At 45.1% G+C, this 21,097-nt stretch overlaps 1 long non-coding RNA gene across 1 annotated transcript in view; it reads left to right on the top strand.

Annotated features, from left to right (window-relative positions):
- The first annotated feature begins 1,801 nt into the window (after positions 1–1,801).
- Positions 1,802–21,097, top strand: part of LOC133042258 (uncharacterized) — a 38,110-nt gene continuing 18,814 nt past the window's right edge. Inside the window, exon 1 of the long non-coding RNA XR_009689458.1 lies at positions 1,802–1,876. This is a non-coding gene — a long non-coding RNA (uncharacterized LOC133042258). The remainder of the gene's footprint in view (positions 1,877–21,097) is intronic.

Here is a 21,097-nt window from a genome sequence, read left to right as displayed (position 1 = left end):
TCGGTCAGTCCCACAAGGTCACTGTGATGACTAAGTGAATGCATATATGCCCAATACTAAAAACTCTACCCAGCATATTGATGAGTGCCCAATACGAGTGTGTTGTGCCAGTGGTGGACTTCTCCTGCACCAGGTCCCTGCGCACAGCTGGGGAAGGCCTGCCCTAGGGAATGTGGTCTTGGCGTTGGAAAAGTGGGACATGAAGGAGAAAAGGAGAGATATTTTGAGCCGTAGAAAAGATAATGATTAAACAGGGCAGGGGAGAAAGTGAGAAGATTCTCTACTAGAAAGGGAAAGAAAAGAGGGATCAAGATGTACAAAGGGCCAGAGAGGCAACGGGTGTAGAGGAGCCGAAACAGAAAACATCCACACAAACCTGCAGGAACTCTTCAAGAAGTCCTGCCAGTCTGCACCAGCGCACTGCCATCTGGATGCATTTCCTGGCCTCCAGGGTTTGCAAGAAAAGTTTTGGGTATTTCATGACCTGAGACCTCTCGCCTGAACCAATTGGCTTTTGTTTCGGTTCTGGGGGAGGGGGGTGGGTGGACGTGAACCTTCTGGCTTGCGTGGAAGCATCTGTGGGCTTTGCTCTTCCTGAGATGCGTGTCAGGGCATTCACTGCTCTTGGCATTCCCCGAAATGCTTTAGCGTATGGGATGAGAGGAGCAGAGGTGTTGCCTAGAACAGCAACATCACCTGCTGTTCTCGGCAGTGGCAGCATCCTCGGGCCACAGGAACCTTCTCACATGGACCTCTGAGACTCAGCAACTGGGAGTGTGGCTTGTAGCTTCATCCGCGTCCAAGTCCTCAGAAATACAAGAGCGGCGACAGTCATCTTGTTGTCTTCACAGGGACAACTGCCTGCAGTGCCCTGTTGGTTTTCCTGATTATACAGTTGGTGACTTTGCCCTTCTGATTTGATTCAGCTTGCTGGGGGCAGGGAATACGTTGTGTTCTGCTCCTGGCTGACTGCAACGCCCATCTCCGTGCTCAATAAAGACTTGCTGGCTGAATTAATAAAGAAACATTTATTTATTGCAAGGATCAAATAGTATAATGTACAGAAAAGCACTTGGCAGAATAGAAAATGCTTCAGTCATTAAGACTATCCTGTTTTCTCCTAGTAGGAGAGAGGATCAGATTGGGCAAGTAAGTGCCCTAGATCACCCAGCTGTTCCACTCTGCAGCCAAGAATCAAATTTGGCTCTCAGTTGCAGCCCTGGGTTCTTGGCAGTTCATTTAGATGACTCTACAGTGAGATGGAAATTTCTTATTAAGTGACTCTGATGAAACATGCATATATCATCAGCTTACTGCTATAAAAAGATGCTCATCAGACGCATCTTTTGCCAGCCTCTGATGGGTTAACCTGCCGAGGCTTTTTCTAACCCTATTTCCTTTCTTTTTACAAGGTTTTTTCTTTCTTTTTTTTTTAAACCAGGTAGCTGAGATGGGCTCTCTCCTTCTCCCTTTTCTCCTACAGTCGTGACATTTGATGAAAAGCACTTCTGACACCCTGGCCAGTTTCCAGGAGCCCAGATCTGGGGCTGTGTGTCAGGAATGTGTGTCTGTGAGCATTCCAGGTTCTCAGCCTGTGTGTCTCCCAACACGGCCTGCCGGTAACAGTCATGACTGGGTGTCTGGACAATGAGCTCCCGGGAGAGACCCGACATCGATTTAAACTCGGCATCGCCCTATCCACCCCCACAATATCTTCAGAGCAACAGCAAAGCTCTCAGTAATAATGGTTAAGAAAATTGATTCCATCCTCTCCTGATCCCCTTTCTTGGCACATCAGAGTGGAAAGATCCTGTTGGGCTCTGATGCCATCTGGGTGATTGTGCAGAAAAGGAAAGAGCTGCCTTGCTTGTCAGAGGTGAGTTCAGAGCTGCTGGGCACTTGGTGTTTGGTTTGGGCAGTGCTTTGCTTTGGGTTCTTGGGGCTGTGAGGACCTAGCCCAGCTTTTCCTTAGGTATTTAAAAAAAAAAAGATGAGGGATGTACAGACTGATGCTGAAAGTGAGGCGCTAGAAGGGGGAAGGTAGCCTGCATTTCTGCTCTGGCTGTCTTCTGTCTCTCTCCTTCTCTCCTGTTTCTCTCTGCTCTCTCCCTGCCCATAGACTTTCTCTGTTAAGTCCTGGGTTCACCCCAAAAGTTTTCTGTATGTTTGTGACCCCAGCCCATCCACATTGTGGCCACTGTTCGACCACTCCAGGTTTTAGTTTTTCCAGAAGAGAAATGTGATTGGCAGGCCTCACTCTGTTGTAGATCAACTAGTCTGCTGAATAGGCTGTCCAGGCAGCATTGGCTCAGGAGTCACTGTGTGGATGGAGACCTGTATAGGAGATTTTGCATTGCAGGGAAGGTAGGACCCATGAGTCTTAAGTCCCCCCCCAACCCTGAAAGTCTCAAGGCATTTGAGTCAGCAATAGTAAATAGCCATACCCTAAACCACTCACATGTATTAGATCCAAGAACTAAGGCAGCTGATTAGTCTTGTCCAGTCATGACTCCCCTAATCTTTGCAGAATTTGGCTCAGTAATTTGGGTCTTACAGGGAAGAATTTCTTAGAAGTATGTCCTAGGAAGCTTCTCTTTATTCCAACTGGACTGAACAAGAAAGTTTTGGGGTTTTTTAATGATTTATTTATTTGGCTGTGCCAGATCTTAGTTGCAGTGTGCGAGATCTTTAATTGCAGCACGTGAACTCTTAGTTGTGGCATGTGGGATCTAGTTCCCTGACCACAGATCAAACCCAGGCCCTCTGCATTAAGAGCACAGAGTTCTAGGCACTGGACCACCAGGGAAGTCTCAAGAAAGTATTTTTAACTCAGTTTCTCGGGAAGACATCTTATGCCCCTGCGTGGGTGTGTGCGTGCTAAGTCACTCCAATCATGTCTGACTCTTTGCTACCCTGTGGACTGTAGCCCACCAGGCTCCTTTGTCCGTGGGATTCTCCAGGCAAGTATACTGGAGTGGGTTGCCATGCCCTCCTCCAGGGCTTGTGCCCCTGAGGAAAGCCAAATTGAAGATAGATAGATCCATAGACCAGATCACACTGTACCTGAAGCCTACATTCTAGCTTTTCTTTTGTATGAGTCAATACAGTTAGTTTGTTTAAGCCATTTTAGGCCATGGTTCTGTTACATGCAGGCAACCACTTGATAACCTATATACAAATAGAGCCAGAGTGATTTTTCTGAAGTCCCCCTTCAAGAAAGTCATGTCCACAAGTCACTCCCAAGCTTACAACCCTTAAAACTTCAAGTGCTCCCATTGCCTTTGAAAGTAAATCCAAACGTCTGAACCTAGAAATTAAGGTCTTCCTTGATATGGTCCCAGTGTATGTTTCTCACTTGTCTTCCATCCTTCCTCTTTATGAACCCGTATATAGCAAACACGAGTCAGCTCAGAAGTCCTGACATGTTTCCAGTCCTTGAAATCAACATAGATCTCTGTGTTGCTGGGCTGGTAAAGAAATCCCTAATACCCGTCATGGGGCTCTTCAACCCCGGAGGTGTTTAAAGGTCCAGAGTTCTAACCAGGGCCTGGTATGAGGGAGCTCAGCTTCTGAACTGCATTTGCTGCATCGGCCCAGCCTCCTGCTCTTCTAAGCTGCCTGACCCATCAGGGACCAAGGCTCCTAAACACACCCCATCCTGTGGTCCAGCCTTCCTGGATGTGTTAGTCTCCTAGGGCTGCCAGTACAAATGACCACAAACTGGGTGGCCAAAAACAGTAGAAATTTATATTCTCACAGTTCAGGAGGCCAGAAGTCTGAAATCAAGGTATCAGCAGGACTGATTCCTTTTGGAAACCCTGAGAGAATCTGTCTCCTGCCTCTTGGCTTCTGATGGCTTCTGGCAGTCCTTGACCTTCCTTGGCTTGTGGAAGTGTCACTTTGATCTCTGCTTCTGTCTTCCTATGGCTGTGTGTGCAGAGTCTGTATGAGTCTATCCCTGTGTGTGTGTGAGTCTATGTGTGTCTCTGTGTATGATTGTATGAGTCTGTGTGTGTATCTGTATGAGTCTGTAGGTATGTTTTGTGTGTGTCTCTTTAAGTCTGTGTGTGAATGTCTGTATGTATCTTCTCCTCTTGTAGGGACGCCAGGGTTTAGGGGCCCCACCTTAATCCACTATGGGCTTCCTAGGTGGCTCAGTCGTTAAGCACTCATCTGCCAATGCAGGAGATGCAAGAGATGTGGGTTCAGTCCCTGGGTTGGGAAGATCCCCTGAAGAAGGAAATGGCGACCCACTCCATCAGCAGAGGAGCCTGGTGGACTACAGTCCATGGCGTCGCAGAGAGTCAGACACAACTGAAACAACGTAGCACACACATGTGACTAATCCAGTATAACCTCATCTTAGTTTATTTAACTAATTACCTATGCAATGGACCTGAGTTTGAGCAAAGTCTGGGAGATAGTGAAGGACAGGGAAGCATGGTGCGCAGCAGTCTGTGGGGTTGCAAAGAGTCAGACATGACTGAACAACAACATGTGCAAAGACCTTATTTCCAAATCAGATCACATTCGGAAGTTTCCAGGGGAACATGAATTTGGGAGATGCTATTCAAGCCATTATACCAGAGGTGGTCGACCTTCCTGCTCACCCCTCCTCAGGGCCCAGCCCTTAAGTGCTGATTCCCCTCTGCACACCTCCAGCTGACCTCCAGCCTCAGAGATCCTTTTTGTCATTTTTTTCTCCTAGTGCTCTCAGAAGCACACCACTGTCTGCTTTTTCCTATGCAAATAGATTGAAACAAGATTTCAAAGAATTCCTACTTCTGATTTCCCCTTTGGCAAAAGTCTTTGAGGCAAAGAAACGGCCCAGGCCTGGTATGAAAAGGGAACACATAGAGGACAAAAATCACAAGTAGTACATAATAGAGTGTCTCACCTTGCCTGTCATATCTGTGTTCTCACGCATTGCCAGTCCTTCTAGAAAACCCACCACCAGGCTCTGCATACCGACTATCGGTGCCCTTGAAAGCTCTCCATCAGCCTGACCCGTGCGGTCTCACTGTCCCCCCCATGAAGCTGGGGGGATTGTCATCCCCTCTGTAGCTTTAGTCCCTTCCCTTTGTGATATCTTGCTGTGTCTTTCTTAGACTCTGCTATTCCTTTGTGCCTTTGTAGTTTATTTGCATATTAAGCTGCATTTCCGGTGAGATGGAAAAATCCTGGAGAAAAGGAGAGGTCAGTTCATCCAACACAAATTTACTGGGCACTGGCTAAGGGTCAGATACAAAGTGCTGGGGATGAAGAGGTGGACACGGCACAGTTCCCGTCCTCCGGGAGCCCACACTTTGCAGGCGGCTGACTGTGGCTGGTTATTTCACCATGTTTGGGCAGTGCCATGATAGGCTGACAAGTGGGTGTACTGAGGTCACGAGCAGATTGTTGGTTTGCCACTTTAGGAGTTTTGGGGGTGAAATCTGAAACCACCCCTGTATGTGGAGGCAAGGAGGGACCAAAGAGAGAAGAAGGCACTCCAGATTCGTAGGTGGCAGGTTTAACAGAGAAGGACACTTACTCAGGAGACTTATCTCAGGCAGCGAGAAACAAGTAGATCTCTGCCCCCACCCACCAGAATCTTAGGAATTCATCATTAATTAGTTGCTCAGCTGTGTCCGACTCGCTGTGGCCCCATGGACTGTAGCCCGCCAGGCTCCTCTGTCCATGGGATTCTCCAGGCAAGGATACTGGAGTGGGTTACCAGTTCCTTCTCCATCAGAGTTCATAGCCTTAAAGGGGCTTGGTGACGTACACCATCCCGAGGGTCTCAACCACACGTGCTCTCTCAAGCCTGCATCCTTGAAAACAGATCCCATGGTGGGGATGATGGGCAGAGTGTACATCCCTAGGACAAGCGATGCCAAAAACTCAGCTTCTCTGTACACCAATGCAGGATCAAATCTCGGAGACAGAGTTTTAGATGAAGTAGAAAAAGACAGCTTTATTGCTTTGCCAGGCAAAGGAGAATATAGCAGGTTCATGCCCCCAAAACCATGTATCCCCGCTTGGAGAAGATAGTGAGAAGTTTTATATTAATTGTCCCAAGAAGGCATGATCAGCTCATGGACAGTCTTCTGCTGGATTGGTGGTGAGGTGAGTAGGAGTCCACATCGTCAACCTTAAGGTCCAACTGATCTGGAGTCTACATGATTGTGGGCTTCTCCTGGAGGGGGTTTCAGTACCTGCAAAATAGCTGTAAGACGTTGTGTGCATCCTTTGATGGGGAACCAGGACTTTGCCCCAAGGCTGCTCTTGACTGTTTCTCTTTGGTCTCCCACCCTCTCCCTTCCCTAATTAACAACTACTTGAATCTGCCCACTGAAACTCAGGGAAGGTCATGGAGGCTGAACGAAGGCAGTTTCCTATGATTGAAGAAATGGGGGACACAGAAAGGCCTTGCGCCCGGGACCCCCACAGTATCATGGGGGAGGGGTGAGGAACCTCAGATGGCCTGGGTCCAGCTTTCGGGTCCACTGGAGGTCATGTCCTCTCACATGACCTCTGCCGACATTTTCTTTTTTTGTGCCTGGCTTTTACATTGTTATATGTTTCCCTTTTTTTTTGAATGTGACCTGAATGATCAGCAATGAGCTTTCCTAGCATGAAAGTGGCCTGTTTGGTGGCTCCTGACCATATTGGATCCAGGTACATGTAAGACACAGTACAGATTAAGATGATGATTTTTTCTTTTTTTTTTTGCCCACGCCATGTGGCATGTGGGATTTTGGTTCCCAAGCCAGGAATTGAACCCAGGCCCCCTGCAGTTGATGTTTGAAGTCTTAACCACTGGACCGCCAGGGAAGTCCCAATAATGATTTTTAAAATAAATAGCAGTTGTTTTTTTTTTTAATGGAGTGTCCCATGATCAGAACCATTTTTTTTAGGCTGGAGAGTGAATCACTGAGGGCCTTTATTTGTGTTTTTATGTGATTTAATAAAGACAATTTACTAGTAGACTTGGGACTTCCTAGGTGACTCAGTGCTAAAGAATCTGCCTGTGATGTAGGAGACATGGGTTCAAACCCTGGGTCAGGAAGATCCCCTGGAGAAGGAAATGGCAACCCACTCCAGTTTTCTTGCCTGAAGAATCCCACAGACTACAGGAGCCTGGTGGGCTACAGTCCATGGGGTCATAAAGAATCGGACATGCCTTAGCAACTATATCCCTCCCATTAGTAGACTTATCAGATATGGACATATAATATTTTGTTTGGATAATGCACAGGTATCTCTTTACACAACCCAGGTGTCACCAGATTCACAGGCAACAGGGGGTGATGGAGACCAGGCGTGGATGAGATCCCCTGGGGACATTGTGGAAAATGAAAAGAGGGATGAGGACAGGGCCCTGAGTTCATGGCTATTGTCAGTAAATGATTCTGGAGTGGATAATTTGTTCAAGAACATGACTCTCTATAGGTAACCCCCCAGGTTGGCTGTTCTTCTGTCTGGCCCCAAACAGGAGAAAGACCCCAGTTATCTGAGTCTCCAGTGATCTCCTGGAACCAAACAAAGGCTAATTAGGATCCTAATTAGTGTCTGCTTCCCAAGCTTCATTGTGTTCAAGGCTGACTTCAGGAGGCTTCTACTAAGCATAGCCTCCCGTAATCCATTCCCAGAGGTTTGGAACTCAGCAGACCTGCAGTAGGGTCCAGGATTCTGCCTTTTAAAATAACTTCTGTCTCTAATATGGCTGCAGGGCCTAGGCAGGCATTATAGTACTTAGCCGCTCAGCCACAAATCCTGAAGGGGTCATGGACAGTTTTTTTGATAAGATGTCCTGGTTCCAAATCCTGGCTTGGCTACTTTGAAGCCACCTGACTGCTGCCAATTTCCTTCTTCTGACTCCAGTTTTCTCATCTGTACAATCAGGAGGCTGAGTTAACAAATGCTCTCCTACTGTGCTGTAGGGGACCCAAGGGGTTCCAAACTGGGTCTGCCATCTGCATTAGTCCATTTAGCGAGTGTTTGCTCTACACTAGGCCCTGGGCTGGATACTGGGGACATGGCCCAATCAACGGCTGATTATCATTATGAAAGATACTTAAAAAGAGAAGCACCAGGGGTCTCCCCAAGTGGTCCCATAGTTAAGATTCCATGCTTCCACTGCAAAGGGTGCAGGTTCAATCCCTGGATGGGGAAATGAGATCCCACGTGCCCCTAGGCACTGCCAAAAGATTAAAAACAAGAGAGAGAAGCACAGGAAGAGAGGGAGCTGACCAAAGGAGTTTAAATTGTCATGCTTGTGCTTCCCGTTGGACTGCCTTTTGGGCAAGCCCACCCCAGGATTGAAAGTACTGGCTTTGAAAACACTTAGGTGATCTCTAAGGGTCCATGCAAGAGGAAATCTTTTGTTCCATGATGTTTTTCAATGATTTTACTTCTGAGTAAAGTCAAAACAGGCAGAATGCAATTACTGGATTTGAAAGCTGTCTAAGACCCCAAGGTTATCACCTTCATTCTTGCAAAGGAAGTGTGGGGCTCTTTAGGGATCAAAAATGTTCTGTATTGTGGTTTTATGACATTTAAAAGCCAGCACCCTACCCTGGGAAAATGAGTGCAAGAACAGACAGAGAAGGGTGACATGTAGGCCTGCTTGTTGGAGGAAGCAGCCAGCATAGAGGGGCAGGGGCCAGGGCTCCAGACTCTGTGCTGAAGCATTGTCAGATGAGTCACACTTCCTCAGTCTTTTAACTTCCATCTGCAGAATAGGAATATTGTTCCTGCCTGTCAGAGCTCTTTGAAGGAGAAAGATTATATATAAAAAATGACTGTTTCACTGCCAGATACTTAGTAAGCATTCAATAAATGATGGCCATTATTAATTTAAGTGTCTTTCTAATCCATATGGTACTTGTTAACATTCCTGCAGATGTTTTATAAATGAGAATAGAAAATCACGCAGTTTAAGAGTTGCCCAGTATCTGGGCTTTGCCGGGCCAGCAGCGGCTCTCTGGGGGAAGAAAGCCTTGTAATTCTTCCTTTTTAAAAATACGTATATAAAACAGATAACTAATAGGAACATACTGTGTGGCACAGGGAACTCTGCTTGACGCAGTGCAGTGACCGGAATGGGCAGCAAGGCCAGCAGGACGGGTGTATATGTGTATGTGTGGCTGACTCACTTGGCTGTATGGTGGGAACCAACACAACGTTGTAAAGCAGCTACATGCCAATCAAAGTAACTGAAAAAAATAAAACACATGCCCACGGTGGTGGCCTTCGAACTTTGGGTTGGCCTATTTTCCCCCTCAGGGGAGAGCAAGTTATTTTTCCCAGTTGAAACCTAGACTGAATATTCAAATTTAGGGTACAAGTGCTCCATATTTAAAAAGAATGAAGATGGGATCCATATACATTATTGAGAAATAAAAAAGGGGCCCTGAAATTATTTCTTTGTAATTTTTGTAGTTTAATAGGTTAACTTTCCTTGAGACTAAATCTGCAAACATCTTTTTTTCCCTCTTTTGATGGTTGAAACAATACAGAGAGTGAATAGAGTTGGAACCCCATGAATAGTATGAAAAGCAAAAAGATATGACACCTCTATAACTCAGCGGTTTATAGAGTGGAGCTGCATGTATAAACTTGGGCAAAACACTTAGCTTCAGCTTGCTTGTACCTAAAATAAGGATAATATAGGGGCAACCTAAATGTGCCATGCACATAGTAGGTGTACAGTAAGTTAGCTATTGTTACTTCTGTGTGTATTGATGTACTAGATATTTTAGTGTTCACATATTTTGAACTGCAAACTCATAAAATATAAATTAATGTTAGCTTCCTGCACTTAATGATCTGCATTTAATGATTCTGGAGGCAGATATATCTACCTTGAGATTGTGCTGGGAGCCATGGCATCAGTATTAAGAGATGTGACATCTGCTACTAATTCCAGGTGTCAATTTGGTAAAATCATTTAAGTCATTAGGGAGCTTTAGGATTGTGGTCTACAGCCAGATAATTCCAATCGGCAGTAAAAGGACTGACTGGTGTGGAGCTCCACTGATGAAGGAAAGATTCAGGATTTTATCTATGTAAATCAGATAGTATCTATAGCAATTAGGATTATACTTGGCTGCAGAAAACCCAGAATAACAATGGCTTAATCATGCGAAACGCTGGGCTGAATGAAGCACAAGCTGAAATCAAGATTGCCAGAAGAAATATCAATAACCTCAGATACGCAGATGACACCACCCTTATGGCAGAAAGTGAAGAAGAACTAAAGAGCCTCTTGATGAAAGTGAAAGAGGAGAGTGAAAATGCTGGCTTAAAACTCAACATTCAGAAAACTAAGATCATGGCATCCAGTCCTATCACTTCATGGCAAATAGATGGGGAAACAATGGAAACAATGACAGACTTTATTTTCTTGGGCTCCAAAATCACTGCAGATGGTGACTGCAGCCATGAAATTAAAAGACGCTTGTTCCTTGGAAGAAAAGTTATGACCAATCTAGACAGCATATTGAAAAGCAGAGACATTACTTTGCCAACCAAGGTCCATATAGTCAAAGCTGTTATTTCCAATAGTCATGTTTGGATATGAGAATTGGACGATAAAGAAAGCTGAGCACCGAAGAATTGATGTTTTTGAACTATAGTGCTGGAGAAGACTCTTGTGAGTCCCTTGGACTGCGGAGAGATCAAACCAGTCAATCCTAAAGGAAATCAATCTTGAATATTCAGTGGAAGGACTGATGCTGAAGGTGAAGCTCCAATACTTTGGCCACCTGATCTGAAGATCTGACTCGTTAGAAAAGACCCTTATGCTGGGAAAGATTGAAGACAAGAGGAGAAGGGGATGACGGAGGATAAGATGGTTGGATGGCATCACTGACTTGATAGACATGACTTTGAGCAAGCTCCAGGAGTTGGTGATGGACAAGGAAACCTGCCTTGCTGCAGTCCATGGAGTTGCAATGAGTAGGACATGACTGAGCAACTGAACTGAATCAGGTAGAAGTTAATTTCTCTCTTTTACAGGTCCTGGTAGAAAGGCTGATATGGCATTCTATTGTCTCAGGGACCCAGGCTTCATCTTCCTTGTTGTTCCATGAGAGTGTACACCATCCATCGTTAAGTTTACTTCCCAGTCCAAGTTGGCTGCTATTGCTCCAGCCATCAGATCTTTATTCTAGGTATTTAGAAAGAGATAAGAGCATGTCCTTTACCTTTCAGGACATCTCCAACAGTATGCCCACACTAATGTCTTCTTACATCTCATCAGTCAGGTCACTTTCAGCTGCTTAGCTACAAGGGATGCTGGTAATATAGTCTTTATCCTGGGAATGTATGCTGAGAGAAGTGGGTATTTAGGGACAATTAACAATGTGTACTACAGGGTTAAAAGGAGACAGATCACTCAATTTTGACCAAGGGCAAAAGTGCAGAAGCTAATCCCATGTGCAAAGTATGGATTCAGAGTTGCTTGTTGCCATAGTAACCAGAAAAAGACTGAATATGCCAAATGCCAAGAAGAAAAAAATTGTCCTTACATCTCAGATCCTGAATTCTAGCCAGAAATCTCTGGTTGATAAATTCCTAAGTTTAGGATGGTACTTGCTTGTGATGTTTATTCTCCTAGTGCTAAACGTTTTTTCACCCTGGGAAAGTTTAGAAATATACTGAGTGATGGGAAAGTAAATCACAGAAATAATACTTGTGGGCAAATCAGCAGATGTTTGGTATCTGAAATATGTGATATAATAAAAGAGTATTTTTCTCATATTAAAGACAGATTAGCCTGATAATGCCACTTTAAAATGTGAGTAGCAGTTTAATTTAGATATGTAAATTTTTATTGGAAAATTTTAAAAAAGAAAATTTGCTATGTTTGATTGTTTAGAAGAATCTGCATGTGTGTGTGTTAGTCACTCAGTCGTGTCTTACCCTTTTCAACCCCATGAACTGTAGCCCACCAGGCTCCTCTATCCATGGAATTTTAGAAGAATCCAAGACGCTTACTCCTTGGAAGGAAAGTTATGACCAACCTAGACAGAATGTTAAAAAGCAGAGACATTACTTTGCAAACTAAGGTCCGTCTGGTCAAGGCTATGGTTTTTCCAGTGGTCATGTATGGATATGAGAGTTGGACTGTGAAGAAAGCTGAGCACTGAAAAACTGATGCTTTTGAACTGTGGTGTTGGAGAAGACTCTTGAGAGTCCCTTGGACTGCAAGGAGATCCAACCAGTCCATCCTAAAAGACATCAGTCCTGGGTGTTCATTGGAAGGACTGATGCTGAAGCTGAAACTCCGATACTTTGGCCACCTCATGCGAAGAGTTGACTCATTGGAAAAGACCCTGATGCTGGGAGGGATTGGGGGCAGGAGGAGAAGGGGATGACAGAGGATGAGATGGCTGGATGGCATCACTGACTCGATAGACGTGAGTTTGAATAAACTCCGGGAGTTGGTAATGGACAGGGAGGCTTGGCGTGCTGCGATTCATGGGGTCACAAAGAGTCGGACACGACTGAATGACTGAACTGAACTGAAGAGTCTTTAAATTTGATTTTAAGTTTATCACTTCACTAGATGTTTTGAATACTTGGAAGGCTTTTGCTTGTCAAACTGGAATAAATATCAGAAGAGATTTAATGCATTGAGTTATTATCTTGGCCCATTGTTTAAAGCTATTTTGGTTTCTTTAAACATTGATGAAGAGACTACGTGTCTCCCTGTTAAAATATTTTCTATGTTTAAAGAGACTTGTAAGTTGAATTCAAAGCCCTAAGGAAAAAATGGATTTCTAAATTATTTTCACATTAACACATTTAAAAAAATCAGTCTTAAATATTTTTCTACATGCAAAAGCAGCCTAATAAAAATAACCACTGACAGCTTCAACTTTTTTTTGAATTTTGTATTTTGTACTGGGCTCTTCCCTGGTAGCTCAGATGGTTAAGTGTCTGCCTACAATGTGGGAGACCTGGGTTTGATCCCTGGGTCGGGAAGATCCCCTGGAGAAGGAAATGGCACCCCACTCCAGTATTCTTGCCTGGAAAATCCCACGGACTGAGGAGCCTGGTAGGCTACAGTCCATGGGGCTGCAAAGAGTCGGACACGACTGAGCGACTTCACTTTCACTTTCACATAGCCAATTAACGATGTTGTGATAGTTTTGGGTGGACAGCAAAGCAACTCAGCCACACATATACGTGTATCCATTCTCCTCCAGACCCCACTCCCATCCAGGCTGTCATGTAACATTGAGCAGAGCTCCCTGTGCTATACAGTAGGACCTGGTTGGTTGTACATTTTAAATACAGCAGTGTGTACATGACCATCCCAAACTCCCTAACTATCCCTTCCCCCATCCTTCCCCACTGGCAACAATAAGTTCATTCTCCAAGTCTGTGAGTCTGTGTCTGACAGCCTCAACTTTTTAAAAAACTTTTTATTTATTCATGTACAAATAAGAGGGTTCTGGTGACCATTGTTTTTTCTTTTAGTAATAGAGCTCCTTTTTGTTTGTTGCCTAATTTGTTGCTTCATATTTCAGCCTTAAGTGGAATCCAGTGTTGGCTGTGTTTTGAGAAGTGATTCCTTTCTTGCACATAGTCTGGGAAGACTTTCAGTCCAGAGACCCTCCCCTTCCTCATTTACAAGATGGCAGGCATCCCAAGCTAGGCCAGTCACATGTGACACTTCTCTGAAGACATCTCATTCTTTATTTCCTTCTGTTTTTACCTTCCTGATTCCTGTTTCTTAGTGTAGGAGTAAGAAGCACTGACTCAGAAACCAGATTTTGTGTGTTCAAATCATGGCTCTGGTGCTGCCTCGCCCAGTGACTTTGAGTTCATTACTGATCCTCTCTGAATTTCAGTTTCCTAATGTATAAAATTAGCATCATATTAGTGTCCTCTTTAGTATTTAGCATTGTGGTTTTAAATTTATTTTTTTTAACTGGAGGAAAATTGCTTTGCAGTGTTGTGTTGGTTTCTGCCTACAGCAACTCAGATCAGCCATAATTACACATATACCCCTTCCTTCTTGAGCGTCCCTCCCTTCCCCCCATCCCACCCATCACATCCACCCCTCTAGGTCATCACAGAGTGCCAGGCTAGGCTCCCTGTGCTATATAGCAACTTCTCACCAGCTATCTATTTTACACTATTTTTACATATTTATATATGTCAATACTACCATCTCCATTTGTCCCACTCTTTCCTCCCCTCACTGTGTCCACAAGTCCATTAGTATTTAGCGTTGTTGTAAAGTTTAAGGTAATTAATGCATGCAAAGCTCTTTCTGTGCTCAATATATGTTTATTATTATCATCACCTAATATTGCTGAGCTTTCCTTTCAATTATATGAATGAACCCACATTTTCCCATTGGATTCCTTTTTCCTCCTTACTTTTTAATTGTGGCCTATTTCTATTCCTTGCAAGCAACATTATCTGGCTGAAATAACCCCAGTGGTGGGGTGGGGGGAATATATCCTAGGTGGAGCAGGGACAGCCACTTGGGCCCTGTACCTCCCACAGCTGTTTTAGGTCACCTGCATGCAACACAGCCTGTCGTGGACCCACCGGACCCATTCGGGGTAAGGGCTCCTCCTGGTTTGTGCGCTCAGATCCCCTTCTCCAGACACATCTGCTATCCTGGCCATAAGGATCACGTACTGAATAGTGACCTCAGCTTCGGGACAAATATTCTAGGAGGGTCTGTGATTGCAAGAGTCTCTTCTTGTTAAGACAGAGGAACAGGGACCGCCCTGGCGGTCCAGTGGTTAAGACTCCATGCTTTCACTGCAGGGGCGAGGGTTTGAGCCCTGGTCAGGGAACTAAGATTGCACAGGCCAAACAGCGTGGCCAAGGAAAAAACAGACAGAGTGTTGGTCCTTTATTGGACCAGAACCTGGTGGTCCGGAGTCAACGATGAGAAAGTGAAAGAAGGAAAGAGGCTAATATTCCCCGGGTTACGCAGCTGGCTTTCACGCTCCAGGGAATCAGCTATATATATATATATATATATATATATATATATATAAAGAGAGAGAGAGAGAAAGAAAGAAAGAAAGACACAGGGACCCAAGCTCTGATGGAGCAAAGGTGTTTTAATCAACATGGTGTGGGCATACATACTGTCTTACAAGGTAGTTATTCTCAGCAAAGATAAAGATCAAAATTCCAGACTTACAAAACATAAGGCGATTCATATTAAAGAGAGAGAGTTGTAAACGATCACTTTTTACCGTATGGTTCATAAGAAGGAAGAGGGTACTTATCACTGTATTGAAAAACTAATGAAGGAAATGCCTGGATTCCTCAGCCTTGGGAAAGGCGTGCCTCTCCTCTGACAGATCCAAAACAGCACACGGGAAGCCTCCTGTCAAATGCTTCCTCATTAAATTATGAGAAGAATAAACTCATAATTGTACAATGTATTCAACAAGGGTCAACTTTAGAAGGAGAGGAGAAAGAGGAGGAGGAGACGTGGGTGGAGAAGGGGAGGAAGCAAACCATCACCCCATCTCGGGACTGCCTGGGGCTTCCAAGGAACGCTTCCTTGTGTCCCTCTGTGAGCCCCTCATCTATGGGACAAAGGTGACAGCTCCTCAGCACGGCGTGCAGGCTTTCCGGGGCCACTTTGGCTGCCTCTCCACCCCCAGGTCTGCTCCCTCTCTCCTCTTCTCATCTTATTTTATGTTTCATAAGTTTCAGACTTCCACTACATCTTAATCCATGCTCTCTCATGCCTCCACTTCTTTGTCTATTTCCTTCCCTCTGTGCCACCTTGTCCAGCTGGCACTGACCCCTCACCTTCAAGCCTCAGATCATATTTTTCTTCCCTGAATCAGTCCCCAACTCCCCCAACATGTGGCTGAATCACGGCCCTATGCATCTTATAGTCGTTGCTGTTGTTCAGTCACTAAGGCATGGGACCCCACGGACTGTGGCCCACCAGGCTCTTCTCTCCACGGGATTTCCCAGGCAAGGATACTGGAGTGGGCTGCCATTTCCTTCACCAGGGGATCTTCCCCACCTAAGGATTGAACTCGCATCTCTTGTATTGGCAGGCAGAGTCTACCACTGAGCCGCCTGGGAAGCCCCCTATGCATCATATACATCGCCCCATTTGCGCTGGTCAGATATGACCTCCCTGTGGGCAGGATGTATGCCTGTCTCCATTGTTTTGTACTCACTGCCCGCCTAGACCCTGACTCAGGGCTGGTGTTCCTCAATATTTACTGAGTGTGGTCTTCCCCAGACCACACTGACCTCAGATGTGTTTTCCTTCCCTGAGTCCAGATCTTAGGGCATCATCCCTGCTGGAAATGTGATTCATTTTCTCAGTCTCCTCTCATATGATGAGAACAGAGACTATCATCCATTTTCCCAGCTGGTTCTCCAGTGCCTAACACAACAGGCTTTAAAAGGTACTCAAATAGGGATTTCCTTTGTGGCTCAGTGGATAAGAATCTGCCTGCCGATGCAGGAGACACAGGTTCAATACCTGGTCTGGCCATATGCCACAACTACTGAGCCTGCCCTTTGCAATGAGAGAAACCACTGCAGCGAGAAGTCTGTGCACTCCAACATAGAGTAGCCCTCGCCCGTCCCCAGCTAGAGAAAGCCTAGCTGCAACGAAGACCCTGTGCAACCGAAAAATAAATAAAATAACAAATTTTAAAAGTACTCACATAACCATGCACTAAATAGAATAGTAAACCCATCCGCCGATCATTCTGAACATCTGAGTCCAAGCCCACACTGCTCTTAAATAAAGTAATCTCTGCCAAACAGATGGTCTGTCATGTCCTGTTCGCCCCAACTCCAGGACCTGTCTGAGCTTCCCCAAGAAGCAGAAGCATGTTTCCTGGAATCTGTAAATGCCAGGGTTTGGTGTCAAGATGAAATGTTTCTGATACCCATGAGCAATGTGTCCGGTCCTGTGATACCGAAGCGGAAAGAAAAGAAAGCCTGTCAGTGCCAATCTCTGGGGACAGTGTGACAATGTCAAAATAGACTCACAGCAAATGTTATCAGCTTGGACTGAAGGGAAACGCTGGGACTTCAGTAGAGATGAGACCCAGAGGACAGAGACGATGTGCTCGGCTCTCTTCCTCACTCCCCCCAACTCCTCCATCCTCCAGTGACTCCTCGCCCTTGTCCCCCTTCATGCCCACAGAGAAAGTCTGGGGCTCTGAGCTTCTGCCATTGCTATTCTTCTAAGAAGGTGACAAAGGAACGCATATCTTATTTATTTTATGCAATCATTTCTTTAATAAAATATGAAGTGTTTTACAGTAACATAGAGACAACATCTTGCAAAAGAGAAAAAAAAAAAGCACTTTACAACACCCAAACCAAGTATTCATCTATCCAAGTTTATTGGAAAAGCTGAAGTAGCCACATGGACTCTGGTGTTGGGCGTCCACCCTGACTAGACTCAGTATTGGGTCTTGGAGACAGAGAGCAAGCAAGACAATTCTAATCCAAATGGTACTTTCCCTCCAGAATCTGTGCTCCATTCCTTACCCAGACGCTTGTATTCCAACCCACAGATCAATCCATCTCATCTCATAGTCACCCCCAGACTGCTGGGCAGGTGTCCCCCTCTTTCTCACGAGCCGTCAGGTGTGCAGAAGCACACAGTCATCTACAAATTGCCAAGATGCAACCAGCCCACTCTTCACATCTGGAACACTAGAGCTTAGATCTCTATAGTTGCAGTTGTTCAGCTCTAGAAAAGGACGATTATTACCTGGTAGGGCTTTCAAGTCAACCAGATCCAGGTCTGCATTCTCCCTCTCAGCTCACTCTGCAACCACGCACAAGTTAAATTAACCTCTCTGAGCCTTCTCTTTCTCATCTGTTAAATGCAGGGAACTCACGGCAATCTCATAGACCTCTTGTGAGCATTGTGTGTGTGTGTGAGTGTGCTCAGATTAGGGAATCTCTGGGCTCTGGGATCCACATGGCTATTCTCTGTAGGCGGCAGTGCATGGCCCAAGCACGTGGATTCTGGAGCTGCCCCACCTGGGTTCAAATCCCAGCCCTGCCATTGTGGCCCCCAGTATATGGTGAAGCCTAACCTCCAGGGCTTCACCGTGGGGCTGTATTTGAAGACACGGTCTTTAAAGTGGTTGTTGTTCTTTAATTGGTAAGTCATATCCAACTCTTTGCAACCCCGTGGACTCTAGCCCACCCGGCTCCTCTGTCCGTGGGATTTCCCAGGCAAAAATAGTTGAGTGGGTTGCCATTTCCTTCTCCAAGGGATCTTCCTAATCCAGGGACTGAACCTGCATCTCCTGCATTGGCAGGTGGATTTTTTTTTTTTTTTAACCATTCTGCCATGTAGAAGGCCCTTGTGAGGATTAATTATGGCATAATTTATATAAAACTCCAGACCATCTGCGCAAGATCATAAGACCATCCCTGCCCCACAGGGGCACTGGATTTGCATGAGTATCTGGGTTATTTTTAAAATATACAAGGTCAGAACTGCTCAGACACTCAATTTTAGCTCAAGCCTTCTGTTTTACTGCTCAGGAAACTGTGGCCCAGAGAAACTCACAAATTGCCTTAGAGTCCTGCATGCCAATTCAAGGGAGACACATTTGTTGATTTGTATGTTTAATAAACGCCGTGCTTATACTGTATCAGACACTGTTCTAGGTGTTTTCCAAATATCAGAACATTTAATATTTGCAGAAAGCCTATAATGCAAGAATTATGATCATCTATGCAAAAAAAGCAAAATGGCTGTCTGAGGAGGCCTTACAAATAGCTGTGAAAAGAAGAGAAGGGAAAAGCAAAGGAGAAAAGGAAAGATATTCCCATTTGAATGCAGAGTTCCAAAGAATAACAAGGAGAAATAAGAAAGCCTTCCTCAGCGATCAGTGCAAAAATATAGAGGAAAACAACAGAATGGGAAAGACTAGAGATCTCTTTAAGAAAATTAGAGATCCCAAGGGAACATTTCATGCAAAGATGGCCTTGATAAAGGACAGAAATGGTATGGATCTAACAGAAGCAGAAGATATTAAGAAGAGGTGGCAAGAATACACAGAAGAACTGTACAAAAAGATCTTCATGACCCAGATAATCACAGTGGTGTGACCACTCACCTAGAGCCAGACATCCTGGAATGTGAAGTCAAGTGGGCCTTAGAAAGCATCACTACGAACAAAGCTAGTGAAGGTGATGAAATTCCAGTTGAGCTATTTCAAATTCTGAAACGTGACACTGTGAAAGTGCTGCACTCAATATGCCAGCAAATTTGGAAAACATAGCAGTGGCCACAGGACTGGAAAAGGTCAGTTTTCATTCCAATCCCAAAGAAAGGCAATCCCAAAGAATGCTGAAACTACCACACAGTTTTACTCATCTCACATGCTAGTAAAGTAATGCTCAAAATTCTCCAAGCCAGTCTTCAACAGTACCTGAACCATGAACTTCCAGATGTTCAAGCTGGATTTAGAAAAGGCAGAGGAACCAGAGATTAAATTGCCAACATCTGCTGGATCATTGAAAAAGCAAGAGAATTCCAGAAAAACATCTATTTCTGCTTTATTGACTATGCCAAAGCCTTTGATTGTGTGGACCACAGCAAACTGTGGAAAATTCTTCAAGAGATGGGAATACCAGACCACCTGACCTGCCTCTTGAGAAACCTATATGCAGGTCAGGAAGCAACAGTTAGAACTGGACACGGGACAACAGACTGGTTCCAAACAGGAAAAGGAGTACATCAAGGCTGTATATTGTGACCCTGCTTATTTAACTTATATGCAGAGTACATCATGAGAAATACCGGGCTGGAAGAAGCACAAGCTGAAATCAAGATTGCCAGGAGAAATATCAATAACCTCAGATATGCAGACGATGACACCCTTATGATAGAAAGTGAAGAGGAACTAAAAAGCCTCTTGATGAAAGTGAAAGAGGAGAGTGAAAAAGTTGACTTAAAGCTCAACATTCAGAAAACTAAGATCATGGCATCCAGTCCCATCACTTCATGGGAAATAGATGGGGAAACAGTGGAAACAGTGGCTGATTTTTTCTGGGCTCCAAAATCACTGCAGTAGGTGACTGCAGCCATGAAATTAAAAGATGCTTACTCCTTGCAAGGAAAGTTATGACCAACCTAGATAGCATATTAAAAAGCAGAGACATTACTTGCCAACAAAGGTCTGTCTAGTCAAGGCTATGGTTTTTCCAGTAGTCATGTATGGATGTGAGAGTTGGACTGTGAAGAAAGCTGAGCACCAAAGAATTGATGCTTTTGAACTGTAGTGTTGGAGAAGACTCTTGAGAGTCCCTTGGACTGCAAGGAGATCCAACCAGTCCATCCTAAAAGAGATTAGTCCTGGGTATTCATTGGAAGGACTGATGCTGAAGCTGAAACTCCAGTACTTTGGCCACCTCATGTGAAGAGTTGACTCATTGGAAAAGACCCTGATGCTGGAAGGTATTAGGGGCAGGAGGAGAAGGGAACAACAGAGGATGAGATGGCTGGATGGCATCACCGACTCAATGGACATGAGTTTGGGTGGACTCTGGGAGTTGGTGATGGACCGGGAGGCCTGGCGTGCTGCGGTTCATGGGGTCACAAAGAGTCGACACGACCGAGTGAGTGAACTGAGCTGAACTGAGGCTTTACAGACGAGGGAAAGAGAAGGGTCAGCGACTTGCCCAACTACTGGCCTGTAATTGATGAAAGAGGGGTGTGACCCAGGCAGCTGGTGGCAGAGGCTGCACACTGACCTGGAACCACAGTCCTGGTGGTTCACGTTCTAAAGAGGCTTCACAGGCGTCTTTAATGTCCATCTCTTCTCGCCATCCCCTCCCCTTCTTCTTTCACTCTCCCTCCCTCCCCTTCAGGCTTTTATCTTTCCTAATTAATAATAAAGAGAGTGAAATTACTTTCTCTGAGTATTCCCGCTGAGCAGGGGCTGAGCAAAAGCCTGTGCGTGACTACTTGTCTGGAGAGAATTCCAGAGAAGCTGGAGGGAGAAAGGAATGGCAGGAGGGTCAGAGGAGGGGAGATCCATGGGAGGGCGCCTCCCTGAGCTGGCCTGCAGTCCATATTGTTTAATCACCAGGCACTGTCTCTGAGAGGCAC

The sequence above is a fragment of the Dama dama genome, chromosome 21 (genome assembly GCF_033118175.1).
Source record: "Dama dama isolate Ldn47 chromosome 21, ASM3311817v1, whole genome shotgun sequence".
Classification (NCBI taxonomy): domain Eukaryota; kingdom Metazoa; phylum Chordata; class Mammalia; order Artiodactyla; family Cervidae; genus Dama; species Dama dama.
This window is presented reverse-complemented; position numbering and strand designations above follow the sequence as displayed.